Genomic DNA, 7,271 nt, shown 5'->3' with positions numbered 1-7,271 from the left:
GGCCACATGACCGGCCCGTCGTCAGGTCATCAGGCCACATGACCGGCCCGTCGTCAGGTCATCAGGTCACATGACCGGCCCATCGTCAGGTCATCAGGTCACATGACCGGCCCGTCGTCAGGTCATCGGGCCACATGACCGGCCCGTCGTCAGGTCATCGGGCCACATGACCGGCCCGTCGTCAGGTCATCGGGCCACATGACCGGCCCGTCGTCAGGTCATCGGGCCACATGACCGGCCCGTCGTCAGGTCATCGGGTCACATGACCGGCCCGTCGTCAGGTCATCGGGTCACATGACCGGCCCGTCGTCAGGTGATCAGGTCACATGACCGGCCCGTCTTCACGTTTAGAGCAGTTTATGATGATGTTAGGGTCTGACTGAAGTTGCTCTGAAGCACACACACAACCGAGAAGTGTGTTTGTGAGACTGCAGTGTGTGTGTGTGTTGCCTATCTGTTACCTGTGTGTGTGTGTGTGCGTGTGTGTGCGAGTGCTGAGGGTCATGACATGCTAAACTGTCTGACACCAGAGGATAGTAGAGTAACTCCCCCTCACTGTTACCATGGTTCCCCCTGCACCCTCCCACCAACCAGCCCTGTGTTGCCATGGAGACGTAACTGCTCTCCATCATCATGTTTTTTATTTTCTTACTGGAGTTTATCTGTTTCTGTTGTTCACTGTCAGAGTAGAAACTTCAACTTTTATAATAAAACAACAATGAAGGAAAATCTGTCTCCTTTATTCTTTTCTGCTCTCACTGGACTGGTTTCACTGGACTGGTTTCACTGGTCTGGTTTCACTGGTCTGGATTCACTGATCCGGATTCACTAGACTGGTTTCACTGGTCTGGATTCACGAGGCTGGATTCACTAGACTGGTTTCACTGGTCTGGATTCACTGATCCGGATTCACTAGACTGGTTTCACTGGTCTGGATTCACGAGGCTGGATTCACTAGACTGGTTTCACTGGTCTGGATTCACTGATCCGGATTCACTAGACTGGTTTCACTGGTCTGGATTCACTGATCCGGATTCACTAGACTGGTTTCACTGGTCTGGATTCACGAGGCTGGATTCACTAGACTGGTTTCACTGGTCTGGATTCACTGATCCGGATTCACTAGACTGGTTTCACTGGTCTGGATTCACTGATCCGGATTCACTAGACTGGTTTCACTGGTCTGGTTAACTGATCTGGTTTCACTGATCCGGATTATTATTATTATCCGGTGTATTAAGTGTAGCAGCGTGGCAGCTTTGGAGGAGAGGCTCTGTGAGTTAGAAGCCCAGCTCCGCACTCAGTTAGGGAAGCAGTTAGTCAGCAAGCCCCCATTAGCCAGTGCGGAGCTACCAGCCAGGGCAGCTAGCCCACCTAGCCGTCCCTCAGCAGTTCCCGCGCAGCCGGGAGCCGAGGCGGGCTGGACGACGGTCAGGCGGAAGCGTAGCCCCAAACCAAAACCCACTGGCCACCACCGACCTGTTCACGTTTCGAACAGATTTTCCCCGCTCGGCGACACACCCGCTGAGGCAGAAACCCTGATTATAGGTAGTTCCATAGTCAGAAACGTGGCTCTAGAGACACCGGGGACCATAGTCAGATGCATTCCTGGAGCCAGAGCGGGCGACGTCGAATCGTATTTGAAACTGCTGGCTAAGGCTAAACGTAAATACCGTAAGATTGTAATTCACGTCGGCGGTAACGACACCCGGTTACGCCAATCGGAGGTCACTAAAATTAATGTTGCTTCGGTGTGTAACTTTGCCAAGAGCATGTCGGACTCCGTAGTTTTCTCTGGTCCCTTGCCAAATTTAATCAGCGATGACATGTTTAGCCACATGTCATCCTTCAACCGCTGGTTGTCTAGGTGGTGTCCCGATAACAACGTGGGTTTTATAGATAATTGGAGCGCTTTTTGGGGAAAGCCTGGTCTTATTAGGAGAGATGAAAAACTGGTTCACGCTTTTGTTACCTCGAGACTAGATTACTGTAACTCTCTATTACTGGGCTGTCCTAAATATGCCCTGAAAAGCCTTCAGCTGATCCAGAATTCTGCAGCCAGAGTCCTGACCAGAACCAGCAGGAGAGATCATATTTCTCCAGTTTTAGCCTCTCTTCATTGGCTGCTTGTTGAATCTAGAATAGAATTTAAAATCCTTCTCCTTACATATAAAGCCCTCCACAACCAGGCACCACTATATATCAAAGACCTCATTGTTCCTTATATACCAAGCAGAGTACTTCGTTCGCAGACTGCAGGCTTACTTGTGGTTCCTAGAGTCTCAAAGAGCCGAGCAGGAGGCAGAGCCTTTGGTTATCAGGCCCCTCTCTTATGGAATAAGCTCCCAGTTAGTGTTAGGGAAGCAGACACCCTCCCCACCTTTAAGACTAGGCTGAAGACTTATCTTTTTGATAAGTCCTATAGCTAGGGATGGTTAGCATCCCTTAGTTATGCTGCTATAGGTTTAGACTGCTGAGGGACATTTCCTGATACACTGAGCTTCTTTCTCTTTACCCCCCCCCATAACAGTGTAGCATCATTAACATGTATGTCTCCTGTCTCAGCAGGTCTCCCTGGCCGGGAGTAGCAGTTCCTGTTGTCTGTTGTCTTTCTGTCCTCTTCCCCCCACACAGCAGAGGCAGATGGCTGCCTGTCCTGAGCCGGGTTCTGCCGGAGGTTTCCTTCCTGTTAAAAGGGAGTTTTTTCCTTCCCATTGTCGCCAGTGTGCTTGCTCAGGATGGGAGATTGAGTTGGACTCAACTCAATCTGTTGGTTTCCTTATATAGGCTGTTATGAATTGGCCTTCATTATGTTTTCCCCTCTGTCTGTAAAGTTGAATTGAATTGAATTGAATTGAAAACCTATTTAATTCAGACAAAGCCAAATATATTTAATGGATGTAACTAAAATATCTTTTTCTCTTCTTTTATAACATCTTACAAACCAAAATGAATGAGTTCAATTCACAGTGCGCTGTTTGTTCATGTGTAAGACAGCGCCCCCTGGCAGTTAGCGTTTCCACCACCAGCACTGCCCACGGTAAGGTACCATTTTTATCTGTAGTTTTGTGCCTTGTGTGAAATAATGTGTATGTTGCAATACTGGCTGGCATGTGTGCAGCATAAGTTGAGCATCTTGGGTGAATTTCACTTCGTGCTGTGAGATCGAAGTTGGCGGGCGGTGACTCGAGCTAACGTTAATTAGCTTAAACTTTAGGCCAACACGTTTGAGTGAGTGATCCCTCATTTAGTAGTGAGTTGTATTTTCTTTAGCTACTAGTCTTTCATAGCTTATTTTTTTACATATTTTCACAAATATTTTCATGGTTTATATAAACTGAGTTATGACATCGTCTTCTGTGGCAGCAAAGTATCTGCTCCCATCCCTGACACAGCGCACAGTGGTGCATTGTTGACTTTTTTGCAAGATTTAGCAGAAATAAACATGTTTCCAGCAGGAATAAACATGTTTCCAGCAGGAATAAACATGTTTCCAGCAGGAATAAACATGTTTACAGCAGAAATAAACATGTTTACAGCAGAAATAAACATGTTTACAGTCTGGTACAAAAATCCATTTTAGGTTTAATAGATCAGGTTTACCTTCATGACAACTGTGGGGGGGAGTGATTTTTTTTTCTAACTCGTCCGTTTAAAAGTAATTTAATCTCAAAGTTCTGCATATTTAGGGGCGTGTCCTTTTGATTGACAGGTATCCGATCTCCCGCTTCAAGTCAGAAGAACGTAGAATAACCATGGTTTTTAGCCGGTTAACAACGTGACTTAGCTTTAGCCCGCTTACCTCCATTAGCTGGTTAGCTCCTGTTATCTCCGGGTTAGCTCGGTTAGCTCTTAGCTACAGAAAGCTCAGATTTCGCTCGATGTCAATCATCCACCATGACGCTCACAGCCCCCCTCTCAGCTCCACCTCTTTGCCCATATTTGTATTTTCTGGGCGAGACGACACGCATGTCCCTGCCAAGATGGTGACGGTAGGAACCGCCCACCGAGATTCAGTTCAGCTCTTCAGAAACCTACGGGTGACGTCACGCAGGCTCCGCCCATCTCTTATATACAGTCTATGGGGACGTTGCACATGGGGGTAAATACATGGACACGCGCACTGCCAGGTATCAGAGTGAAGCAGTAACAGATGGTTCAGTTAAACTCTGCAGAGTTGATTCATAGATCAGTTTTAAAAACGACCAAAGAAGGCGAGAATCTACTCGTGTGTCTCAGAGTAGCAGCAGGGAATTTCTATCTCAGGTGCAGTGGGGGGGGTGACTGCGTTACTGTGGCTGTTGGAGGTCCTGTGTACAAGTTTTACTTAGAGAGGAAGAGTTATTCATGTTAACAGTGCCTGAGATTATTGTTACGTTTTTGTACAAACTCTGGAGCTACCATTTAAAATCGGCTAGACATCTTTGAACTCAAGCACAAATTTGAAATAAAAGATATTTTTGTAATTATATTCTCAATAAATATGATTTCCAGTTAATTGAAAAGCCATAGTGAAGCTTCTGTTGTGTCGCTTCAGTGCTGCTAAAAAATTATTGCTACTCCCATATTGTTTGTTTACATTGGCTAGTTGTTAAATGCCGTTTTAATCAGAAAAAATCCTTACAAGTACCTGAGCATATGTATCGATACTTTCTAATGTATTTATCTCATCTTTTGCAGTTTAATCAGCCTTACCAAGTGTTACCTGCTTTAGGCAACCTCTGAGTGGTTGTAAGTTAAGTTACTTGGTCATTTATCACAACAGCGTATCTGTATTATTGTATTTGCTAAATATGATATGACTCATTTTTATTTCTTCTCATTTACAGGATAATAGATGTGGATATGTAAATACTGCAGTTGGAACTAGCTAGCAGGTAGCTAGCAGAGGCCCATGGGCATCTTCGGGGTAGTTTTCGGTATCCATGTCCTTACAAAGATTGTCCAACATGGAGTAAGCTATTAAATCACACATATAAGAATCACGCTAGTCGACCAGCTTCAAAGGCAGCAGAGACATCACTACCTGGAGCACGACCCACAAATCGTTGCTTCGGCCCTCTAATTTCATTGTGGACGATGAGACTTCAGGCTTTTTTAAAGAGGTAGCACGCCATTCAAACTGCTTTAAAAACATAACTTCACTTGCTGTTAGACATCAGTTCATGCTTGTGTCACGGGGTGACTGGTGTGTGTGTGTGTGTGTGTCGGAGTGTGTGTGTGTGTGTGTGTGTGTGTGTGTGTGTCGGAGTGTGTGTGTGTGTGTGTGTGTCGGAGTGTGTGTGTGTGTGTGTGTGTGTCGGAGTGTGTGTGCATTTGTCGGAGTGTGTGGCTGTGACAGCAGGTGGGTGTGGCTGTGACAGCAGGTGGGTGTGGCTGTGACGGCAGGTGGGTGTGGCTGTGACGGCAGGTGGGTGTGGCTGTGACGGCAGGTGGGTGTGGCTGTGACAGCAGGTGGGTGTGGCTGTGACAGCAGGTGGGTGTGGCTGTGACTCCACTAAAGGCTGACGACCCTTATTAGCTCACCTTGGAACGTTTTTAGTCTTTTTTTATACAAAGGTTAATAAATACTTGCGGACAACGAACTTAAATCTCTTCCTGCATGTTTATTCCCCTTAGAAACCAAAGTTGGAGGTTCTTACCCCGTGACACTTGCCTGTAACACACATTCCTCCAATCTGAAGAGGTCCTCCTTGGAGGTCACAGATGTCTCAGTTGTGTCTGTTGATGTCCTTAATGAGGGAGTAGTGACTCTACTGAAGCAGAGATACCAGATGTGACAGAAGTTCAAATGGTAAAAATGTCTCTTGCAGTGGCATACATTACAGAGAGGGTATGAATTATTGTCCAGGGATCTGCAGATGGACTTCCAAAGTTTAAGAAGATCCTTCTGATGTGGAACCGTGGTGTTTCCTTCACAAGGATGAGTGTGCCTGGTGTCGGGAGCATGTTGATGGAGATGAACTTTCCACTGCAGAGGCTGGTCTAACTGAGTTTGGAGCCTTGGAGGACCCATATCCTCTTGTGGAGTACATGGTTGGAGGTTAGCGCATGGTAATGCTGAAAAGGTTCATCATTGTTAAAGGTTAGCGTCACTGCGTAGTGTCCTGTAAGTCAGGCTCTTAGACGTTTTATTACAGAAACCTTTTTGTTATCTGAAATATAATGATGTATTGGTTGATTTTCTTCTTCTCTTTCTTTTTTTCTGCTTCAGATTGAAGGCGTTCCATAATGGCAGGTCCATCTTTGGCACTGAGTCTGACTCGAGGAAACTGCCCCTGGTTTCTGGAGTTCCAGCAACAGAAGAACTGCATAAGACAAGTAAGACATTCTTTCAACTGAAAGAGGACATCAGGACATGGATGCTGACTTTTCTTCAAAATATTTTTATTGAAAGCAGTGAGTATTATTAACAACTCTTCTATATGACATATGCTGCTTTGATTTTTTCAATATATACACACAAAGAAAAAACAAAGAAAGTCACTAATCGTGATAGAAATAGTAATAATAGTGATGATACAGAAAAAAGAAAAAAAATAAATAAATAAAATAAAATTATACATACAAATCTTCATCCAACGGACGAGGTACCAAAACACAGCAAAATCCCCCACCCAAACCCTCCCCATGACTGCACAGATTAATGGTCTCCGAGGAAGGAGATTAAAGGTTTCCAAATATTTTCAAACTCAATCATGTTATCATAAATAGTATGTCTTATTTTCTCTAGGTGAAGTGTATTTACTAATTCTGTGATCCACATCTTCAAAGAAGGGACGTCTTTTCCTTTCCAAAATTGGAGAATCAGTTTTTTTGCTAGTATTAATCCATATGATATAAAGCAATGTTCCGCATACCCCAGCATGTCCGTTTTCTGTGTTATTCCAAAAACTATAAGAGTTGGATTTGGACTTATCCTCTTTTTTAGAACTTTAGCCAGGTAATCAAAGATATCACACCAGAAAGATTGGAGCTTAGAACAAAGTGCAAAGCTGTGTAAAAGAGTACCACGTTCTGTGACACATTTTTCACACAGCGGTGAACTTTCTGGGTAAATTTTACAGATTTTCTCTCTCGAATAATGTAGTCTATGTACTATTTTATATTGGATCAGGCAGTGACGTGCATTTATAGAAGCATCCTTTATCTTACTCAAAGCCTGTCGCCAAACACCATCTTCCAAAGGGGTACCAAACTCTTTTTCCCACTCTCCTTTGATGTGAGCTGTAGAAGGATTGGTACATTCTTGCAATATATTGTAAATAATG

The 7,271-nt window shown here is 44.6% G+C and overlaps 1 protein-coding gene across 1 annotated transcript in view; it reads left to right on the top strand.

The window, feature by feature from the left end:
* The window catches only part of LOC306769035 (high mobility group protein B2-like), a 22,497-nt gene extending 21,774 nt beyond the window's left edge, over positions 1-723 (top strand). Inside the window, exon 5 of the mRNA XM_079257535.1 lies at positions 1-723. This exon is cut by the window's left edge and continues 726 nt beyond it. The gene's annotated coding sequence lies outside the window, so the exon portion shown is untranslated.
* The last annotated feature ends 6,548 nt before the right edge of the window (positions 724-7,271 follow it).

This window comes from Telmatherina bonti, assembly GCF_933228915.1.
Source record: "Telmatherina bonti genome assembly, chromosome: 18".
In the NCBI taxonomy this organism is placed as follows: domain Eukaryota; kingdom Metazoa; phylum Chordata; class Actinopteri; order Atheriniformes; family Telmatherinidae; genus Telmatherina; species Telmatherina bonti.
The sequence above is the reverse complement of the archived record's forward strand: the minus strand, read 5'-3'. Positions and strand labels throughout refer to the sequence as shown.